This window comes from Ailuropoda melanoleuca, chromosome 10, assembly GCF_002007445.2.
Source record: "Ailuropoda melanoleuca isolate Jingjing chromosome 10, ASM200744v2, whole genome shotgun sequence".
In the NCBI taxonomy this organism is placed as follows: Eukaryota; Metazoa; Chordata; class Mammalia; order Carnivora; family Ursidae; genus Ailuropoda; species Ailuropoda melanoleuca.
The window spans coordinates 86823949-86848914 of record NC_048227.1 but is presented as its reverse complement, the minus strand read 5'-3'; the positions used below and the strand labels follow the sequence as shown (position 1 = coordinate 86848914).

Here is a 24966-nt window from a genome sequence, read left to right as displayed (position 1 = left end):
TGATCACATCATTACATGTTGCTGGGTTATTTTACATTTATTTTTGTAGGATTCTTATACTTACCATACTGGGATGAGATTTTGGTTATCCTGTATACAGACATTTCTAAGAAGTATTTCTGCATTTCCATATTTTGAAAACGTTTATTGTCATTTCTTCTTCTTTGAGTACTTGTCAACAATTGCTTATGAAGCCTAGAGGACTGAAATTTTTATGAATAAACAAATAAATAAATAAATAAATAAATAAATAAATAAATAAATTTTATTAGAAGAGGAAGAGGGGGAGGACAGAGGGAGAGAGAGAATATTAAGCAGCCTCCACACTCAGCACAGAGCCTGACACAGGGCAGAGTTTCACAACCCTGAGATCATGACCTGAGCCAAAATCAAGAGTCGGATGCTTAACTGACTGAGCCAACCAGGCACCCCTGTAAATATATTTTTAATTTCAGTTAAATGACTTAATGATTATTCCAGTTTTTAATTTCATGTTTATGAATAGACATATAGACAAATCCACAATTCTATTTGGAGACATCAACATATCTATGTACATCTACTTTTTTATAATCAATTCTATTTCATGTTATACTCTCTTGATTACTGTAGCTTTGTTTAAATGACTTGAAATCATGTAGTGTGTCTTTTGACTATATTCTTTTTAATAATATTTTGAAAATTCTAGCTATTTGCTTTTATTTTTGTGCTATATGCAAAGTGAAATACTATTATGGAATGCTATTATTGAATACTATTTTTGGTAGACTGTTTAAGGAAAACTGTAAATTATAAATTTTAGGACAGCCACTAAAATTTTTTAAGTAGTTATGAGTAATAGGCCAATTGTAGAGATAAGATGGAACCATGAAAAATACATAATGAGTACAAATGTAGGAGGAAAACAAAAAAAGAAGAAAATTATGAAAAAATTTAAAAAGAGAACAAATAGCAAGACTATATTTTAAATTAGTCATATACACTTATTTTAAATGTAGTGGTCTAAGAGTATCAGTTAAAAGACAAAGAATGCCAAATTTAACATGAAATTCGTACTTAGGTATATGCATTTAATAGAAAACACTCTCAAAATATAAACACATAGAAAGTTCAAAAACTATGGGATGGAAAAAGAAATATATACAAACCATCACCAAAAGAAATCTAGTATGTTTTTCATATCATACAAAGTAGAGTTCAGAACAAGGAGTAGAAACAGGGAAAAAAGGAGGACATTACCTAACGTTGTTGGAGTTGATTTTTTATTTATTTTATTTTATTTTTTAAATTTTTTTAAAAGATTTTATTTATTATGTGAGAGAGACAGCCAACGAGAGAGGGAACACAGCAGGGGAGAGGGAGAGGAAGAAGCAGGCTCCTAGCCGAGGAGCCCGATGTGGGACTCGATCCCGGAACGCCGGGATCATGCCCTGAGCCGAAGGCAGACCCTTAACGACTGCGCCACCCAGGCGCCCCCAGATTTGATTTTTTAAAAAGATAAAACAATTGTAATTGTCTACATACCTAACAAAATACATGGATCAAAACCTGATGTAACTGAAGGGAGAAACAGACATATCCACAGTTATAGTTGGAGACTTCAAAACTCCTCCATCAGCAGTCTGCCAACCTCAGGGTTGTGGGCCCAGGGTCTTCTAGTGGACCATTTTCATGCCTTTGCCTCTGTTGAAATAAAGAACCCTCAAATTTACGGCCAACTAATCTTCGACAAAACAGGAAAGAATATCCAATGGAAAAAGGACAGTCTCTTCAACAAATGATGCTGGGAAAATTAGACAGCCACCTGTAGAAGAATGAAACTGGACCAATTTTTTACACCATACACAAAAATATATTCAAAATGGATGGAAGACCTAAATGTGAAACAGGAATCTGTCAGAATCCTAGAAGAGAACACAGGCAGCAACCTCTTTTACCTCAGCCACAGCAACTTCTTGCTAAACACGTCTTCAGAGGCAAGGGGAACAGAGCAAAAATGAACCATTGGGACTTCATCAGGAGAAAAGCTTTTGCACAGTAAAGGAAACAGTCAACAAAACTAAAAGGCAACCTATGGAATGGGAGAAGATATTTGCAAATGTCATATCGGATAAAGGGCTAGTATCCAAAATCTATAAAGAACTTCTCAAACTCAACATCCAAAAAACAAAAAATCCAGTCAAGTAATGGGCAGAACACATGCACAGACATTTCTCCAAAGAAGGCATACAAATGGCCAACAGACACATGAAAAATGCTCAAGATTATTCGACATCAGGGAAATACAAATCAAAACCACAGTATGAGATACCACCTCACACCAGTTGAAATGGCTAAAATTAACAGGTCAGGAAACAACAAACGTTGGCACAGATGTGAAGAAAGCGGAACCCTCTTACACTATTGGTGGGAATGCAAGTTGGTACAGCCACTCTAGAAAACAGTATGGAGGTTCCTCAACAAGTTAAAAATAGAGCTACCCTATGTCCCAGCAATTGCACTAGTAGGTATTTTCCCCAAAGATACAAATGTAATGATCTGAGGGGGTACCTGCACCCCAGTGTTTATAGCAGCAATGTCCACAATAGCCAAACTTTGAATTAAAAAAAAAAAAAACCTAATCCTCAGCGTTCTAAGAAACAAACAAAAAACCATGACACCACTGTAGTTCAGCCAATGTGTTAATTCAAACCTGAGTTAATTTTGGGGTCTTCAAACACCATAAAGCAACCATTAGCATGGGGGGGGTTTCCTAACCATAAGGATACTTCCTTGAGGCTGTTTGGAGCAGGCAATTACAAATATTAGGGTATAATCCCTACCCAAGTATATCCAATGAACGAAAAGATGAAAAAAAATGAATAAAAGTAAGAAAGGAACTTGGATACAAGAGGAGAAAACAAATTGTAAAAGTCTTCACAATTTAACCCAAATGGAAAGCTAAAATTTATTAAAATAATTTATACAACATTTAAAAACAGTGTCGATTAGCTTTTGGATCACTGTAGGTTCCGAATTAACTTTAACATCTATTGAAATGCACCAACTGTCAAATTTTCATGGCCTTAACACTACTGGAACCCAATCTGCAGTTATACCTGAGGATTTCATTAAATTTAATATAAGGTGCCTACTAAAATCTTAGAAGACAAATATATATGCCTCACCTTAACCATCGAGATTATTGCCTTGCCCATGGTCATAGCATCCATTGTCCTAATTTTAAGACAGTATGAAAATGGGCATGGATGTTCTGACATATTAAGTGACAAAGTAAAATTAAACTAAGTCTTGTGGCACTTACCAGTTGGCTTGACAAAATGGGACTCCATAAAATGCTTCTCTACCTCCACCTTCCCAGCACCTGCTGCCCTCCATTAAAATGGTTAATATAGTCCAATATAAAGTAAACTAAGGCCTGCAGGGATTAAAAGGTGTTATATAAGACCTAATTAGTGAAGGAGTTAATATCTGTTAATTCATTGTTTTTATTCTTAACCACCCAATATGCTCAGATCTTAAACCTAGAAGGAATGAATGGTGCCTCATAGTGCATAACAGCTGTTTTGCTGTGATCCTACCCATCATGACCCCTATACCCCAAATTATGAAGTTACTGACACCACCAATTTAGCATCCTGTCAATATTTTCTATTGTAGATTTGCCTATTCTGTTCAGTGCTTATTTCAACAGCCTCTCCGCCTTATTTGGTCTTCACCTTTGAAGACACAATTCATTTTTACCTGGCTACCCATTGGAGGAACTCAATCCTCTGCTCTCTTACACAATCTTTGCAGGCAAAGATTGTGTTTTGAATAAATACAGTTAATTGGCTAATATGCCCTAGTTACTACATAATATAGGTGCTCTGTTTATTCATATATACTCTTTCTTACTTTTTTTTTGAGCTTAATAGGTGCTTGCAGGTAGTCAGACTTTTGAGGCCTTTTTCTTTTTGCCTGTAAGTGTTAAAACTTTAGACCACCTGCAACTTAATATTTCATCAAACCTGACTTTTAAAATCGGAGTTAATTTTTTGTTTATGTCATTTATTTTCATGGTCTTTTAAAAAGGATTCTGACTCTTGCATACCATATTTTATTGTTTTGCCGTAAAATTAGCATAAATTTTTGAAGACTGAAACTATTTCTTAGAGATATGTACATTTTCCTTCTTTTTTCCTCTGGCATTTGTTATTATAAATAAATCTAAGGTCAACAGATTTGTGAGTAACCATTAATCTTCCCTGAATTGACACTCATAAATATGCAAGTTTAGGAATTTATTTAACACAGAAGATGATTATTTCTATTAAATGTTATTATTGCTCTATGAATTTATTTTATTCTTCAGAAATACCAATAATCCATAATTTGAATTTATATTACCTCTCCTACATTTAAATAATTTCCTTTCATTTGATCTTATTTTTGATCTTTGTAATCTGAAGGCCTCCCTGAATGGCCTTTTTATGTAATAATGGTATTTTTAAAAATGATGATTATACACTTTTGAATCTAATATGACTTCAAGTATCTCATTGCTTTCTTTCTTTATTTTCATTGCTCAAGTCATGAAATATCCTTATTTTTACCTGCTGCTTCTCATCCAGTTCTCTTTTTATATCTCTTTGAATGGTTTTATTATTGTGTTTTTGTCTTTTACCTTTGGTTTATAAATTTCATGCTTTCTTCAATTGTGAATTTAGAGCAAATGCTTCCTAAATATGTATGTAGTGATTTTTCTGAAAACACATTTTTCCTAGCATCACCAAGGCCATGTTCTCATTATTTTTAAAAATATTTACTTATCCTTGAAAAAGATGTTTGCTCAGTCCTGATATGTGTCTGTGTACATAATAGTTTATTTCGATCTCTTCAATATTACATACTGTTTTTAATATTTTAGAGTACCCCAGGGAACTTTTAGTCATATGGAAAGAAATATTCAACACATTTTTATTGGTAGTTTATTTAACATTCCATTTATAAGAATGCCATTCTATTAAATTTTTTGTTCTAAAATGTATTAATAATCACCTAGTTCATCCCCCAGTTCTCATCCATTTCTCTTTTTATATCTGTTTGAATGGCTTTATTATTGTGTTCTTGTCTTTTACCTTTGGTTTTATAAATTTCATGCTTCCATGCTTTTCATGCTAGAAAAGTAAAAACTTTACTTTTTATAAATGAGTTATCTCAAATATTGAAACATTGATCACAAATTCATTTAATACATTTTTCTAAAAATTGGGTAAATCCATACATTTTAATGCCAAACCATACCTCTAATATTAAAATATTTAAAATATTTCAAAAATATAAAAAAATGTAAATCATTACATTGATAACAAAACATTTTATTTACACATCATTTTTTAAATACAAACATTGTGGTCTTAATTTTTTTTTGTTAGATCTATACAGTTTCTAATACTCTTCCTAGTATTAAAGAATATTATGAAACTCAAAAGAAAAGAAATGTCTTAGAATGGTAGAGTTTTCAAATTTTTGTCTCAGGATGTAAGGCTTGATTATACCCTTTATGTGATTCAAACCAAAGGCAACAATTTTTAGATTGACATATTTTTTTCATGTATTATTTTAATATTGAAACCCTCCAGCTTGATCTAATTTCTTATAGCCTGGGTCTTTAGGTTTTCTTTGGCCAGGGTTAAACATAGCACATTGTCATGTTATTATTCTATATTGGCCTGTTCTGTTAGCATTATTGAAATCTCATATATGAGGAGATAGTTGGTTGACATTAAATTAGTTTTGTTTTACAGTCAAGAGAGGACATAAAAAGATGTAACTCCAGTCCACAAAGACTATCACAGTTCTTCTTGCCATAGCTCATTTTTACCACTGATGTTATATCCACATGTACAGAGCACCCACACGCATCATTTTGGTCCCTACATATATTGCATATCTAAAAATGTTATCTCCCAAATATACAGTATATAACCCATGCTCTGATTCCACACAATTAGTAAATGCCACTCTGTTTAATTATGGTGTAAAGGAACTGCACAAATCAGAATGTTAGACATGTAGCCTCAAATGGTGTGAAAGTATGGTGTTTATTATTTTTTGCATTATTGTGGCTTATTTTGAAATCATATTTAAGAACAAGTGATTAAGGCCCTAAGATCCCTAGCACATAATAAACATATGCCCTAACTGAAATGAGTATTTAAGTTCCACAAAAACACTGTGTTGGTATAATATAAGAATGCTTTCCTTATCTCTGTGGGGGACATTCATGGGAGTACAATAATAATATAAACTAAGTATTGCTAATTAACAAAATATTATTCATATCAGGGCATTACATATTCGTAAAGGTCAGAAATCAGTTTTTTAGTTTTGAATATTTTTCTGACCAGATGAGCCAGAAGCTTCTTCTAAAATTCCCATATTGGAAATCTGCTTTTCTTCATGAATGCCAAAATACTAAGATAGTCTCCTTCTTACTAGTGGATCACTTCTCTCTTTAAAGAAAAGAAAGTCTACAGGGTCATTATTTGCCTTCTTTATACAGGTTCTCCATTCTAATTCAGAATTATTTTTATATTTTATTTTTTAATATATATGGCTAGTCCTGAATCATTTGTTAATTCCAGTGACTTTCCATCCCCCTTTCCAAATCATTTAGGTATTCATGTATTTTCTAAAGAATATAACTCAGTAAATTTTAGCTAAAGCATAACAGCATTTATCAGAAAACTTTTAACATTTTTAATTAAAATTCAATTTGGCTAAAATTTATATTTCATATTTCCTATTAGTTGCCTATATATAGCCCTTAGCTATATAAAATAATAAGGTTGGATTACAACAGATTACGTTTATGATTGACTGGGGAGAGTAAATGGTGGATTCTAAAGTCCTGTAATCTGAATATCCCAGCGTCCATATACAAACAGATTTTACATTTCTTCAAGCTTTGGCTGCTTCCCAGAAGAGATTAATGCTGTGTCAGTATGCACACACACACACACACACACAGACATCACACCTTTATAATACTTGCCTTTGAAATAGTGTAAGATTCAGTAACACTTTTGGTTAATATTAATTAGCATACAGTCGGTCCCTGGTTTTTTAAAAGAAAAAAAATTGTACCTTGTCTAAATGCATTTCACTTGTACTGCTTTGTTAGTTAAGCAAACAAAATAGGAAAAAAAAAATACTATCAACAAATGTTCAGCCAAGCTATTCTGACAAACCTAGAGAACATTTAGTTTCTTTATTAATAGATCCAGATCAGAAGTAACACATATCAGCGATTTTATTTAGTTGTGATTATGGGTAAACTGCTAGGTACTTTAGACATTCTACTGGAAACTGATTAACATTTTCAGAAGCTTCCTAAGTAAATCTTTACATATTTACATTTTGTTTTGTCACCAGGTTCTTTTCTGTCCATACTTCGACCTTAGTCAAATGATAACATTATTTCATGAATAATGGAGTTCACAGAGATTTAGGGATTCTTTCTAACCCTTAGTTATTTTCTTCTAAAACAAGTGTTTCAGTTGAGTAACTTCGCAAAACAGAACTGCAGATGTGTGTGTTATATTGTCATCTGTTAATCTATGCATATTAAAAATAATGTCAGCAGCAGAGAGTCTTGAATAAAAGTACATTTGGATAAGGTTGACTTGTTTTAACTTATTTTTTCACATATGAAAAAGAAAAGCATTTTCAATAAAACAGTAAGACACAAAATGTTCTTCCAGTGCCAGCTAATCGCTCAATGGAGTAGCAGGTATTGAACGGACCATCAGAGATTCTTTTTGTATCTGGGAAAGTGAAATACATAGAGTAAACTCAGATGAATTTTCAAGATGAACAAACACAAAGGGTACAGCAGCTATCAGAGAGTTTCAAAACTGGATTGGTCTAGAAAATAGCTGCTGTTTATTTGTAGTTCATTTTATTTCTCATCCAGAGACATCATCACATGGAAATGTCAGGTAAAGGGAAGATTCAGGAACTTATTTAACTATGCTGTCAGATTTCTTCAATACCAGATCTTCTTTAAAAACAAAACAAAAATTTGTTTTGACAACAAGTAGAAGATGAAAGTTTTTTTAAAAACTTTTAATTTTTTTCTGGATATCTTTCTAAAGGTTTAAAACATTAAAGTAAACATTAGTAAGGTAAGTAAATTTTGTCTGTTGTCTGCAGTAATAATGTTAGCTGTTGATGATTATTAATTATATAAAAGCCACTCAATGATATGTCTTAGAATAATTTGCTCATAATGGCTTACATTCAGGATATTAATTCAAAAGTTATCATATTTTGAGTACTGTGGCCTTGTTGCTACAAGGCAGAGGAGGCTTTGGAATCGACTTTGCAGAACATGAAGTGCTGGGACCACTCTCAGTTATCTGAGGAAAGAGGAAAACAATTAAAAAAAAAAAAAACCTGACATAACAACAAATAGACATAAAGAGTTCCTAAAATGTGGAATCTCCAATTAGGTTTCCCATATTACTGGTTAATATTATTCTCTGGGGTTTTTGAACTAAAATATAAAAAGTTGAAAAAAGAGAACCAAAATGACCCAGGGTGTGTATTTTATTTATTGACCCCTTTAAGACATTATAATTATATTGTTTTGTACAAACAATATAGTGTATGTTTCTACAATTTTAGTTTAAGTTTTAAAGATATTCGAATTCAAAATCCTATTAACCTGTCTATATTTTTATATTTAAAGTAAGGTTTTTTAGATAGCGTATAATTTGGTCTGACAATCTCAGTCTTTTAAGTGATATCTTTACATTATTCACATTTAAAGTGATTATTGATATGGTTGGATTAAAATCTGTCACATTGCTTGCTGTTTTCTTTTCCATTTGCTCTTTGTTTTTTTCCTGGACTTTTCCTATAAATAGAATCATACAATATACGGTCATTTTTCACTGGCTTCTTTTAATTAACAAAATGATACCAAATTCATCCATGCTGTGGCATGCGTAAATACCTCATTGCTTGTTATTGCTGAATAGTATTCTGTTATGTGGCTATATTTTCTTTATCCATTCATTAGTTGATAGATGTTAGAGTTACAGCCACATTTCTGCTATTATGAAGAAGCTGCTTTGAATATTTTCATATTTTTATGGTAATGTTTTCTAATCTCTTGGATATATACCAATGGCATTGCTGGTCATATGATAACTGTGTTTAGCTTTTTGAAGAACCAACAAGCTGTTTTCCAAAGTAGCTACACCATTTTACATTCTCACTGGGAATATATGAGGGTTCCACTTTCCCCTGGAAACTAACACTTGTTATTGCTTATCTTTTTAATTTTATTTTATTTAATTTTTTTTATTGTAACCATTCTAATGAGTGTGAAATGGCATTCATTGTAGTTTTGACTTACATTTCTCTAATGTCTAATGATGTTGAACATCTCTTCCTGTGCTTATTGGCCTATGGTTTATTTTCTTTTAAGAAATGCCTATTCAAATCCATTGCCTTAATTAGTTTATTTGCCTGGTTATCGTTGAGGTGTAATAGTTCTTTATGCTTGAAGCATGTCCCTTATAGATACAATTGGGAAATATTTTCTCTCATTTTTTACTTTATTGTGTTTACAGAAGTTTCTAAATGTGATGAGGTCCAATTTACCTTTTCTTTTTCCTTTTATTGCTTGTGATTTTTGGTTTCATATATAAGAAATTATTGCCTAATCCCAAGTCACTGAGATTTATTCCTGTTTTCTTCTAAGAGTTTTATAGTTTTACCTCTTATATTTAGGTTTATGATTTATATTGTTTATTTTTTCATACGATGTGACTTACAGGATGTGAGGTCTTTTGCATGTGGATGTTGTGTTGTGTGAACACTGTTCATTGAAAAGTGTTTTTTTCCCATTGAATTGTCTTGGTGCCTTTGTCAAAATTTAATTGGCTATGAATGTAAGGGCTTTTTTTCCTAGACTTTCAAATATTTTTCATTGATCATCTATATGTGTATCCTTATGCCAGCACCCTACTTACTGTAGCTTTGTACTAATACTTATTATTATCTTTGTTATTATTATTAAGATTCCAGTAGGGATAGGATTCATGGGAAAAATCTACTTATAGCTCGACAGTCATCTCTTACCTCTGTCACCCATCTTTTGACTCTACTTCATGAGTAATACAAATGATGTAATTTATTTTGATTCTTTATTTTCTTTATACACTAGGAATATGACATCGAATTTTGTGATCCACATTCCACAACTTTGCAGGAAATTTAGTTACTTAAATTTGCTATTAAGATTATTCTTAGCTAGTTTGAAGTGTCTAAAAATTTTACATTCAAATTATTTATATGTAAATGTTATGCATATGTTATGTTAGCCCTTTTTTTGAAAATATAATACTTTTATCCTGTCAAGATATTATAATTAAATTCAAATTAATTTTATGGCTTTACAAATGAGGCTTTTATTAATATTTATTAAACTAGAGAATGAATAGCATAGATGTGAATACAACACAAGTTACCAAAATGAACATTATGGTCCTTATACAGCAGGAGAGGAACAATTGCTTATTGATTACAAGAGATCTTTCTGGAATACATATATCAATTATGGAAGCTGCTTAGCTCTGACCTATCAGTCTATTATTCAAATCAGCAAGCATTGACTGGACATTGTTCTAGACATGGGACATATATCCAGTATTTCTGGCTAGAAATTAGTTATAGTATGGTATAGACATAAACAAGGAGGAACTGTTTATGGTGATAAGTACTAGCATATAGACAGGCTGAGGGAGGGGGCTCCCTAATCAGATGGGAGAGTCATTAAAGGCTGGAAGAGTGAAGTTTGAGTTAATGTATGAAAGATAGGTAGGGCTAGTATGACTAGACCTTCTGATAATTACTGCTGCTGCCAACTGGACTTTAAATTTTCTATCTTGCTTCACTAAAGTAATTTGTTTCTATTATTGAGGTTATATTTTAATACTATCTCACAACACAGAAGTATTTATGAATGTAGAAGTCATGAAAAAAGTAAAGATATTAAGCGAAGACATTTTAGATGTTAAGCCAATGTTAATTAATAGTAGTGGATATTTGTTGAGAGAACAAGAAAGAATTAAGTTGTAAGATCTCTGTTTGGTTCCATTGTCTTAAAGAATGTTAAAGTGTCATTTTTTTTTCAAGATTGATTTATTTATTTGGGAGAGAGAGAAGATGGGGGTAGTGCATTGGGAGAGGGAGAGAGACTCTCAAACAGACTCCCACTGAGTGTGGAGCCCATCATGGTAGGGCTCAATCTCATGACCCTGAGATCTTGACCTGAGCAGAAATCAAAAGTCAGATGACCAACTGACTGAGCCACGCAAGCACCCTGGAAGAGTCATTCTTATAAAAGATCATTGTTGCAATCTCATCTTTTACTCGAATCCTGTGATACATTTTGGGAGGCGTGGAATTAGACGTTTGCTAATTCCAGTCACGTGTGTAGTTACTGATTTGAGGAAGATATGAGGGTGATTACAGGGCTACAGACCTTCTTTTTTACACCAGGGTATATAATGCACATATTCACAATAATTTTTCTGTTCTCAGACATTATAATTTCTTATTGTAAAAATTTCCCAGTCTAACTCTGCAATCTTATAATCCAACTTAACACATCAGTTTCTATCAGTAGAAACTGATATATATTTCTTAGGAGAAAATTCCCACCATAAAAATATGATTCTTTAATTAAAAAGTTGATACCTAGAACCAAATTAATTACTCTTTCTTCCCAATAAATTATACAGAATGAGGTTACACTGTCATTAGGAGGAAAATAGTATCATAGCGCTCAAAACTGTGTTTATTCTGTTATAAGCACAACTACCTGAGAAAATCAGCTAGTATTAGAGAGGAAAATACTCTGCTTGAAAGTAAATTTGTGTACAGACTCTGAGTTAAATATTATGTTCCAGTGAGATTAGCAAACACAAATAGCAACAATGAAGAAAAAGCCACTAAAATCCTTAAGAGCAAATAATCTGCCATTCTCCATTTCTGTATGTGAATGTTATCTGCTCCAGCTATCAGGAAGAGGCTGTCAATCAGCTCTATTGCTGGAATGAAGGAGTAGATGGTACAGTTTAATTTTATTATGGAAATTGATTTGCATCTTTTATATTTCTTGATTGAAATCTTTCCAGGTAATGGCACTGAAGAAGACTCATAAAACTGCCATGACTGGGGTAATAACTATTATTATGATCAAATTTAATAAAAAAAAAACTTGCCTGCAATATGGGAACTATGAATAATTCATGTAAACTGTTGCTTAAAATGTGATAGAGAGGAAAAGACTTGTAGAAAAAATCTTAATGTATCCAGACAGGGATGATAATTGGTTTTTGCAAATAATGAATACTTCATGTACAAACCAAGACTAACAAGGCTAGAGGAGAAGACTCGACATAGAGGAAATAATACCACATATCTGATTTTTGCCAGATAAGAGGGATAAGTGTTTTTTTTAAAAGAACTGTCAGAAAACGAATATTCTAAAAATTACCTTTTAGAACATCACAGTGTTTCTTTTACATAAAGAATTGAGGAATATTTAAAAGGTCTGTATTCTGTAGAGAACAAACAGATGGTTACCAGAGGGGGTGGGGGGGGATGGGTGAAATAGGTGAAGGGTATTAAAAGCACATTTATCCTAAAGAGCTCTGAGTAATATATAGAATTGTTGAATCACTATATTGTACACTTGAAACTAAGATAACACCATATGTTAACTACACTGGAATTAAAATAAAAAATAAAGATTTCTTCCCTGAAAAAAATTAAAAGTCTGTATTCATATATTTATGAATGACCTATGAAAAATGAACATTGACTCTGGTGATCAAATTTAGCATTTTCCTGTGTATATTATTTAACAGTGTCAGAGGCCTAGAAATCTAAGTTAACTAACTCTAAAGGATTTGTACAGCTTCAATATTGGAACAATATTTGTTTTGAAAAAGAAGTTCAAAAATGTTAGTTTTAATTTATTTGACATATAGTATTTTCGCATGCACACTTACATCTCTAGCTATAATCTAATTCTCTGAGTTTTGTTTCAATTTAATCTTGTTTCTTTTAACTTAATCTCTCTGTTTCCTGCTTTTATTGGCTACCATCTGGTGGAAAAAAATTGCAATAGCAGAGGAAGGTTAAAATATATGTAATAAGACAAAGGTTTTAATTGTAAATGTGATTGACACGTAATACTACTGACATGGGTAACAAGCTTGGTGTTGCCCATGTGCCATTATGACTATGCCTGTTAAGTTCAAATTATTTAAATTTGAAAATTTATATTTGTTTATATATAAAGTATCTATCAAACTTTAATAAGTTCTAAGGAGGTAGAGACCAGTTTAATTGTTTCAACGTAACCAGGATGCCTGGCCATAGACAGACTTGTTTTACATACATTGTTACAGCATAATTATTAATAGTACCCACTTTTGCTCTTAAACTATATTGTATTAGATGACAAATTATACATTCCTTCTATATATATGATCAGCAGTTTGCGTGGTTCCTGTGGGCATATTATACACTAAAATTTTTAATTCTTCCAGAATATCTTTTGAGTTTTATTTTCCACTTATGTGAGATAATTTGGCATAGATTACTGTGGGAATCTTCATGAAGTTAGTATCAAGAAAATAAACCTTTAATTTTGAATAAAAAATGTAATAGTTGACCAGTTACTTCACATCTTATTTTGGAAGCATATTAAATAGAAAATTGCTTATAAAACCTGTAACTTTTTCTTAAGCAGTTAATAAGTACAGTGTGGAATACAAACATCTGTTCCTTAGTAATTAGCTCATCGTGTCTCAATATTGATCTCCTTGCACTTGAAAATAAATGGACTGAAAGAAAGATTTGACAGATACAATGAATTACTAAATACAGTACATCTTTAATCAATCAAAGGCAAAAATTGATAAAATTGCATTACATGTACACATAGTGATGTGTATATCATGTGAACAGAATAATTCTGTATTATTAACAAATAATGATTTTATATTTATATAATTTATATATAATTTTATATAATAATATAATAATTATTATTTGTTAATACATTCTCACTTCATATTAGAGTACTATATAATACTCCTTATGATTCATCTCAAGAGTTTATAAGTCTCAAAATTTCTTATTTGTTGTATCTTCTTTGTTCTTAAGTTCTAAATTTAATCTTTAAAAATCAAAAAATTTTATTATTGCTATGTAATTTTTTAAACATTTTAGTGACCCTAGATATCATGTAGCCAACCTACTTAATTTAAAAGCAACAGAGGTTATATTACAATCTGATATATGCTTATTTCTTTATAAGTTAAAATAATTATCTTCAAAATACTTCAAAATAATATGACAACAGAATTAAACTACAGTGTAAAATGTGTTGCAGTTAGTTGGTCATTTAGCTATAGTTACATCACAAATCTGTTGTCCATCTTTGGTTCATCATTTTCCGTTTCTCTTTAAATGATTTGCTATCCCTGGAATAATTCCCAAGAATTCAATGTCAGAATAGTCCTGAGAGTTTTTAAAATTTTGAATTTTGAGATTTTTAAATTAAAAATTATACAAGGGAAAAATGTAAAATAAAACTCCCTGTTTCTTTAAAATATGAACTTAATGATTTTAAATAATAAATATAAAGTGTGTTCCTTTATGTGTATGTAATATGTAAATATTTGTTCTATGTAAGAAAATTCTAAAGATTATAGGATCTATATTCTAATCCATATATAATATATATATATCAGACACCATATGTCTTTTTCTTTGTAATAATCAAGTAGCCTTTTCACACCATATCATATGCCCCTTTCAGGTCTCATATTTTGCAACATAGAATTTTATATATTTATAATAATATATATAAGAAAACACTAGTTGGTACAACAAAATTAAAGTCATACAAAAATCATTTGTAAAATCTGAAATCAACTCTACTTAATCATATGTTGTAAAGGAAAAGCCACATGGTCTTTGTTATAAAGGAGGTACCAAAAAAACTCCCACCTGGATTGTATTTATAAATAAGTATTCTTTTAGTTCTCAAATGACTTTATGGATAATTAAGGTATTTTTAATATTTGAGTTGAGCATAAATGAGAAATAATGGCTGTGGTTTAAATATTGATATGTATATACAAACATACAATCTTATTGAATTTCTTAAAGATGCTAGGAAAATAATTTATTGTGAAAGCTGTTAAAAAAAGAATCTGTTAATTGCCATTTTCCTGTATAAATTGTATTGTGTGGTAATCAAAGATGTCATGAAGAAAAGTTTCTTTTATAAAAATACCTAAACTACTAAATTAATCAGGGTGTTAGAATTAGTATATCATCATTTTTAACCCTGAAGTCATTAATGTATGTAGGGAATTGTCATCAATGACTTCTTATAGAACAAATCAACAACCAACCATTATGGCCTTCTGATGCAAGTACTATGCATCTATTATGTAGAATTCCTACTGAAATTCAAAACTGAATCTATGGATCTAACTCTTAATTCACAGAGAATAAGAAGACAGAAAAACATGTTAAAAGAGCACAGAGAGGTAATCAGGAAAATTTAGACTCTGTGAAACTATGTAGGGCAAATGACCCATCTATTCTCAACAGATTCCTCCAGGGGAGGAAAAAACAAATTAAAAGAAGAAGAGATAAATACATAGATAAATTTAAGAGACACACTGGTTAATTCCATTGCATAGAACTTATTTGTATCCTGATCCCAACAAATCCACTGCAAAACTTTTAGGAGATAACTGGAGAAATCTGAAAACTCACTGGATATTTGATGATAATTAGGAACTAACTTTATGGCAGTTGATATTATCATATTTTTGAAAGCTTGTGTATTTTAAGAGGCACATATGAAACATATATAGAAGAATAAAATGATGTTTCAGTTTAACTCTTTAAAAAATTTGAGATGGGGTTAATTAGTGGGGATAAAGATTAAATAAAATTGGTCATGAATTTTCATCGAAGCCAAATGATGGGTACATGGCACATGGTTACATTTCTCTCTCTTTTTTTATGTGTCTATAAAATTATATGTATGCATATATATGTATATTCGTATATATACACATATATGTGTGTGTATATATATATAGTATATTTTCCATGGAGATTCTTAATGTACTCATTTTTTTAACTTCTTTTCTGAATGATTTTCTTAAAACATACCTTAAATTTTATATTAGACTTAGTAATATAATGTATTGAGGTAAGGGTACTCTCTTTGCATTATATTTTTATGTTTTCGTTCTACTTATTTGAACAAATGAAAATAAATTTATAGAAATGTATTTTGTGTAAAATAATGACATAATTTTAGCATAATGGCTTATCAATAAAACATTTGATTGATAAAATATTTCCTTGACTGGATCTTGAATATTTGCACAGAAAACTCTACTTAGTTGTTTCAAGTCTCCAATTATATCCTTTTTTTCCCTCAGAAATTACATTTTAAATGCATAAGATGATGCAGTTTGTTGCACCCCAATGTTGGATTTTGCAAGACTTTTTATTCCCCAAATTATTACAGTTAGGCAATGATGGGGACAGCTAAATACTTTGGAAGAAAGAGCATTTCGATTGCTAGGGCAAGTCACATTGATAAATTATTTCATCTGAAATGACAGAATTCTTCCCTTAAGGAGAGAACTACTGAATGTTAGCTCTAAGTGTACATTCTTTATCTATTTAGTTCATATTATCTATTTTTTTGGTTCAAGTTTAAAGAGAAATGATCCATCAGGTAAAATAGAGAGCAATGATGAAAGTTGTGGGGAAAATTGTTTTGATTAGACTCATTTTTAAACTTTAGTGGGTTATTAATTTATTCATAAATGTGTGCTGCATTAAACATGCTTGCTATGATCAGTTTCTATGAGAACCAGGAAGCTGGTAGATTATATAGATTTGTACAGGATGGCTTTCAAGGTTGTGACCAATTTATTAGTCCTAATTATTGTATTAAAATGATTGGCAATAGTAACTGCAAAATAAGTGATAGCAGTTCACTGTTTAAAATATTTGAATACTTCAAAGGTTATTTACATGCAAAAAAATTCTTGTGCTAATAATTGGGGAAGGCAAAACATATTAAGCTAATGAAACTAGAAAAATATAACAATTATGATTTAAGCTTAAAGAACCTGATTGGTTTTTATTTGACATAAGGAGGGTGGAAATAAATATTTACTCACAAAACTATATTGATAAATCATCTAAGTGCCTTTCAAATAGCATAAAGGCTTAAATAAGCCATGTGTCCTAGTTCAGTCTGCTATAACAAAATACTGCATAAATTATTTCTCACAATTCTTGAGGCTGGAAGTCTGAGATTACAGTGCCAGCATGGTGAAGACCCTCTTCTGGGTCCGGAGTGAGCTAATTCTGCAGAGTTGTTGTTTTTTTTTTTGTTTTTTTGTTTTGTTTTGTTTTGTTTTTTTTTAAACAAGAGCACTAAATCCTATTATGAGGACCAAACCCTCATGACCTAAATAACTCCTAAAAGTCCCACTCCTTAATACCATCACATTGGGTATTAGGATTTCAACATATGAATTTGGGGGCAGAGAGCAGACACAAACAGTCACACCATAGCCCCTTGTTACCATAATCTTTATCATTTCCTCAAGACACATACCCTAAATTGCTTTTCATTTAAATTTTTTTTTGGCATTTACAAGGAAATGAGGTGGCATGATAGTTCTTTAATCCTTTGTACACAAGGGCTCTAAAAAATCTACGTAATTTCCTGTTTCTGAGATTATGGACTGAGGTTGGAGAACTTTTCATTGCCTATAAAAGTTGCAAAATAATGGCGTAAGATTTTGGCTCTCAGAACCGTACCATGGTGATTCGCAAGAACAAACATCTCACGAACAGCAGCAAAAAGGGAGCCAAAAAGACAGTAGTTGATCAGTTTTTTAAGAAACATTGATATGATATAAGTAGGGTTGGAAAAACGTTAACCTGAAGGGCTCAAGGAACTAAAATTGCATCTGAAGACCTCTAGGGTAGTGTTTTTGAAGTGAGCCTTGCTCATTTGCAGAGTGACTAAGGATGTTCTGGGCAAAAACTGCCTAAGCAACTTCCATGGCATGGATTGTACTTTTGTGCTGTGTTATCAAAAAAGGGCAGGCTATTATTGAAGCTCATGTTGAAGTCAAGAGTTCTTGTGGTTATTTGGTTCGTCTAGTCTGTGTTGGTTTTACTAAAAATAATGCAACAATCAGATTCAGAAGACCTAAGTCGAGTACCAGAGGTCTGCAAAATCCAAAAGAAGGTGGTGAAATTCATGACCCCAAATTTGTAGATCAATGACTTGAAAGAAGTGGTCAATCAATTGAGTCCAGAGAGCACTAGAGAAAATATAGAAAAGTATTGCGTGTTTGAATTGGGAAATGTAATGGAGCTTCATGGTGAAGGAGGTAGTACTGAAAAGCTATGAGGGAGGAGACAGGTGCGAAAGTTAAACAAACTGATGGGTATGAGACACTAGTCCAAGAATCAGTTTAAAATTCACACTTTAAATGCTGACAAAAAAGTTTCATTATGGAAATAAAATAATGTTATAAGTATAGTTTGGGGAAGAGACTTGTATTTGCTGAAAAGCACACATTTTTTTTGAAATAATCCTTGGAGGGGTGCCTGGGTGGCTCAGTGAGTTAAGCATCTGCCTTTGGCTCAGGTCATGATCTCAGGGTCCTGGGATTGAGCCCACATCAGGTTCCCTGCTCAGTGGTAAGCCTGCTTCTCCCTTTCCTTCTGCCTGCTGTTCCCTCTGCTTGTACTGTCCCTCCCTCCCCCCTCTCTTTTTCCTCCTGTCAAATAAATAAATAAAATCTTTAAAAAAATAATAATCTTTGGAAATTTAAAATTGCTATTTCCAAATGACTGTAAAATCCAGATTTATACAAATGTCATGTTGGAACATACCTTTCCAAACCTTTCTCTAGTGAAATGTGATGAATAAAATATTTTAATGTTCTTGTATTTTAATGTACTTTAATACGAATGTGTTTATTCATATTTTCTTTTACGTTTAGCAATTTTTCTATATTGGTTCAGAAATTCTCACTACTAGTAAAACTTTATTCCCTATTGACTCCTAAAGATTCTATAGCTTTGGCTTTTACAGTTTACATTTTTACATTAAAATAGTATGTCTTATTTTTTAAATATATGATGAGGAAGCAAATTAAATTAGTTTTTCTTACAGTTTCAAATGTATGTGTATCTTTGTGTGTGCAGACATATTTTGTGGGCTCCTATTATGTTCTAGTTATTAATAAGGCTATATGCCATTCTTAAGTTTGTGCTTTTTCCCATACAATTTATAATCAGCTTGTCAATTTCCACAAAGTATCTTTTGAAATTAGCTCTGGAATTGTATTTATTCCATAGCCCTGTTAGTAAAAATTGACATCTTTGCAACCTATCCCTACATTTATTAAGTTATTTAAAAATCTTTAATAAACTTTTTAATGATATAAATGTAAACTTAAAGTTATGTAACAACTTTTGTTGGATTTATTTGTGATTATTTTATAGTTTAAATTCTATTGTTGATGGTACGTATCATGACATTATATTTTATGTTGATTTAAAAATGTAATTGATTTTTTTTAAAGATTTTTGTTTATTTATGTGACAGAGAGACAGCCAACGAGAACATAGCAGGGGAGAAGGAGAGGAAGAAGCAGGCTCCCAGCTGAGGAGCCTGATGTGGGACTCGATTCCGGAACGCCGGGATTACGCGCTGAGCCGAAGGCAGACACTTAACGACTGCGCCACCCAGGCGCCCCAAAATGTAATTGATTTTTAAAACAGTATCAGAGCTAGAGTCTTAGTAAATTTACTGAATTATATGTTGCCTATCATTGCTTTTTGACTTTTCAGGACATTTATATTATCTGTAAATAACTTAATGGTGATTGTAAGGCACTTTGCTTTGTTCTAGATCTTTACTGAAATCATTATAACATTTTATCTTTGTATAATATGTGGTAATTGGTTAAAATCTTCTAATGTTTTAAGGAAATGTCCATCTACTCATAATTAGCTAAGAAATTTTTTACCAGGAGCATATGATGTATTTTTTGGAATATTGATTTTATGCCTCTATTTAAAAGAATATATGATTTCTTTGCTTCAAATAAGGTGAATTATATTAACTGTTTCTAATTTTTAGCCAATCTAGCATACCTAGGATAATGTCTCCTTGATGATGATAAGTTGTATTTTTTTTAAATGTATTTCTGAGTTTGGTTAATATTTGTTTAGGATTTTGTGTCCTTGTTCACGGGTAGGATGGTATAGTAACTTCCTCTTTCATACTGACTTTGCAAATTTTAGTATTAATGTTATACTGACTTTAAGAGTTTAATAAAATTTAACAAGTAAAAACATTTGAGACTGCTGTTGATCTTTATTAGAACATTTCTAAACATTGATTTATTTATTTTTGTGTATTCTTGTGGGATTACTTAGGATTTTTTTTCCTAGATTCAACTTTTAGAAATTTTGTATTTCATAGAATTTATTTAATCTCAGGTTTAAGTAATTTGGCAACATTGTTTGTAGTATTTTCTAGTAATTTTTAATATCTATAGCATTAGTAATTATCTTTTAAATTTCTATATTATTGTGCCTTCTTTTTCATTTTCTTAATTTTCCAGAGTTTTGTCAATATTATCAGTTTCTTTCAAAGAGTAACTTTTGAGTTTATTGACCCTAGCCGTTGTATCTCTGGTTTCTTTTTTGTTCATTTCTTTTATATTCTTTGCAGATTCATATCCTTTCCCATTTTTCTATCTGGGTTGCAGAATTTTTATTGAGGATTTGCATAAATTCCTTTTATATTGTAAATATTATTTCTTTTCTGATCTAGACCAAGCAAAAATGTTTTCCCAATCTTTCGTGTATGTTAATTTTGTTGTCCTTCATTAAAGAGAAACCTACTGAGTTGTATCACCATAATCATTTTTTGTTTTGATAATTTGTCTTTTTGAAATTTTCTGTGGTATTTCTCAGCTATCACCCTTACTTCTTTGTCACAAATATAGGCTTCTTAATTTACCTCTGTAACCTTTGAAATTTTATCTTGGCGTGTTTTCTTTAATCTCTTTGGGACTCTTCTTTCTGTGGGATTGAAGAATGACTTTTTACTTTCCCCATATGGTGAGTCACTCTATTCAGTATCTATGGATGATATTTCATTTCACCATTGATTGATGCTGCCAAATTTATCCTATATTTAATTTCTATGTATGCATGAATCCATCTGTAGCCTATTTTGTTCCAGTCACCTATATTTCTGTTGTGGATATTTACTTATTTGAGTGTACACTTTGCCTTACTGTGTGATAAGTTAATCAACATTTTATTTTCCAGCCTTAGTATACTTGGTTATTTGTATATTCTTACATAAATTTTTAAATGTATCAAGTTTCTTTAAAAATTTCAAATGTCTTAAAATATGTTTTAAGATACTTGATTTGTAACTCATAATATATGCAATTTACAGATAACTTATATAAAATAATTAAATATCTGGATCATTTCTGGGTTTGCTGCCATTGTCTCTTTGTTTTCTTGATTATTAGTTATATATACTCACTTTTTGTATATTTATCAATTTGCAAGTTTGTATTTGTGATGTGTTCTAGACATTTTGTCAAAAAATAGGGTTTCATTTAGATGTATTTTCTGTATGTTTTTTTCTTTTTTCTTTCTTTCTTCTTTTTTCTTTCCTTTTTTCTTTTCTTTCTTTTCCTTCCTTTCCTTTTCTTCTTCTTCTTCTTTTTTTTTTTTTTTTCAGTGTAAGACAACTAAGGGAATTATTTATCTTCTCAGTCCATACAGAGATTTATCTTGGTCAGGGCTTGTTTACAGATTTGAGAAGACTTAGTCTTCTTTAATTTCACCTCTATAGATGTGGTCTCCTAAATTTCCTAAAGTATAGGATTAAGACCCTTATAGTTTTCTGTCTCTTCACCTCTGAAAATTTGAAAGAGTACAGAGATACCTTGGCCAGCTGTTCAGCTACCTTCCCCATGCAGCTTCATAACTAGGCAAATGCCTAAGGCAGAGAATAATGTGCTTAAGGCTTTCTCTTTCTCCGACAGGTATTTGTTTCCTAAGACAGGCAGGCTATACTGCAGAAGATTCTATTCTTTCTTTTAGAAACTTACAAATTAACTCTTCAGCCCCTCTCACTCACTGTCTGCAGAATAGCTAGTTAGCAGTTATAGCATGGGGAATGAAGTCGTGGTTGAAACCTTTCGGGTTAAAATGTGTTACAAAGACCCTTAGTTTAAATTCACCCCAATCTTCGGCTATTCCCCAGGATCTGCATATGAAATGTTTGGAGATAGTTTAGCTTGAGTGATGAATATACAAACGGACAATGGCAAGACCATATGTGAGAACAGACATATGACCTGCAAATTGTACAGCAAACAGTCCAGAAAGTCAAATCAAAATTTTTGTAGCAGTTAACCCAGAACAGTTGGAACCTGGACAAAACTACTGGCTTCCTTAAGTTTTGTCCTTACCCCCAAATCAGATATGCTCCCCAGAACAGTCACATAGGATGCCCCACTTCTAGTTAGCCTGCCTTTGGCTTCCTCATGCTAACAACCTCCAATGAAAGCATAATCTAAACCTTCCTTTTTTTTTTCTTTTTCTTCCCATCCTAAAGCTTTTTTACTCCCTTGCCTGCCTTTGAGTCTCTGCCAAATGCTGTGATGGTGGCTGATTCCCTTCCTCTAGCAAGGTCTGAGTAAATAACCTCTCTTCTCATTTGTTTGCCTTTGTTTATTTCTACATAATTCATCTTGGAAGGCTTCTTCTTTCCATGGGATTTTAGTTCATCTAAACCATTCACGATATTAATTTATGAGGTTTTATTTTTTAATTTATCTACTTTTCTGTCTTTAACAGTAGAAGCATTGATATGCTATGAACTTCTGAATTCTTGTGAGAAGAGATTTAGGTCAAAGTTTTAATGGATTAGAAGTCTGAGACCGTACCTGGACCAGGTGTTTAACTATATGAAGCTCCACTATCATCACACAAAGAAAAATTCTTCCACAGGCACAGAATGCTGTCCTTGCTTCATATCTCCAATTCCTTAACCAAAAAAAAGTATCCTGGGGGTTATGCTTGGACAGTTCAGAGAAGGAGTTGGCAAATAAGGTCCTCGGACAAAATCCAGTTAGTCACCTGCTTTTTTTTTTTTAATATAATTTTTGAGAACACAGCCACACTTTTTGTTTATATATTATCTATGGATGTCACTTTAGTTTTATAATGGGAGAGTTGAGTTGTTGTGACAAAGACAGTTTGGCCCATAAAGTCTAAAAAATTTAGAATCTGGCCCTTTACAAAAAAAGTTTGGGGACTTCTAGTTTGGTGTATGTCTTTCAGACATTGTATTTTTTCAATGCTAGAATTTTTATTGGATTCTGTTTTATAGCTCAATTTCTCTTCTCATTGTGTTTCTTCTTTTTTTTTTTTAAAACTTGAACGTATTTACAACAGCTCTTTTAAAATTCTTGACTATCTTTATCTCTCTCATTTCTGGTTCTGTTTCTGTTTACTAAACTTTCTCTTGGTCATGAGTCACATTTTCTTGCCTCTGTATGAAAATGGTGATTTTTAGTTTGGTGCTGGGCATTGTGAGAGTTATACTGATGAAAGTCCAGGTTTTGTTGTCTTCCTTTGAAGTATATACAGGTTTGTTCTAGTGGGCAGTTAGTTTAAGCTTTGTTAGAACACATCTAGATTAATAGTAAAAGTAGTTTAATTTTAAGAGTAGTTTAATTTATTATGTGAGTAGTTAGGGCACATCCGGATTACCTCTAAGAAGTTTAATATTAAAGTGTGGTATTTCTGGAGTCTCTGCTGAACACTCTGGATAGTTAACTACTTTCTACTATGCCTCATTAAAATTTGCGTATCTAACAGCCAGCCTTGTTCAGTTTATGATTAGTAACTGTACTTCTATCTAGCAGTTATTCTTTGCTTATTATTCATAGTGTATCACTCTGTTAATATGCAGTTTAGTATTCAACACAGACTGAAGAAGTACTATGCAAATTTATGGAACTCTTCATCTCTGTAAGTCTCTCTTCTCTTGCACTCTACCCTAAACTTAAAGCCATTGTAGCCCTCCTGAAACCTGATCTCCCATCTCCTTAATTCAATGATGTTGCTAGATTTTGCTTCAGTTACTGCTTCTTGCAGTGTAGTCTGGGAAGTGTCTCTAGGCAGAAAACCAGAGTGACCGTAGGGCTTACTGTTTGTTTTCCTTCTCTTGGTTATGTGCCGAAATACATATTTAATGTATTTTGGATAGTAACTTAATTGTTTACAATAAAATAGATAATCTCTATCAATAACAACATCATGGCTGGTTGAGTGTCAATCTGTTAGTCCTATTAGAAAAACGACACAAATACTAAATTCAGTAGGAATGCAGGGTGCTGTAGGCTGAATCGTGTTCCCTAAAAGTTCGTACGTTGAGTTCCTAAGTGCCAATACTCAGAATGTAACTATATTTGTAGATATATTCTTTTTAAAAAAATATTTTATTTGTTTATTTGAGCGAGAGAGCATGAGCAGGGGGTGAGGGGCAGAGGGAGAAGCAGACTCCCTGCTGAGCATGGAGCCTGACATGGGGCTCGATCCTAGGAGCCTGGGATCATGACCTGAGCCTAAGGCAGATGCTTAACTGACTAAGCCACCCAGGTATCCCTGTAAATATAGTCTTTAAAGGGGTTATTAAGTTAAAACGAGGTCATTAAGGTGCACTCTAATCCAATATGACTGATGTCCTTATAAGGGGAAATTAGGACTCAC

At 31.9% G+C, this 24966-nt stretch overlaps 1 pseudogene; it reads left to right on the top strand.

The window, feature by feature from the left end:
- The first annotated feature begins 17950 nt into the window (after positions 1–17950).
- LOC109489140 lies at positions 17951–18618 on the top strand (annotated as a pseudogene).
- Positions 18619–24966: the final 6348 nt, after the last annotated feature.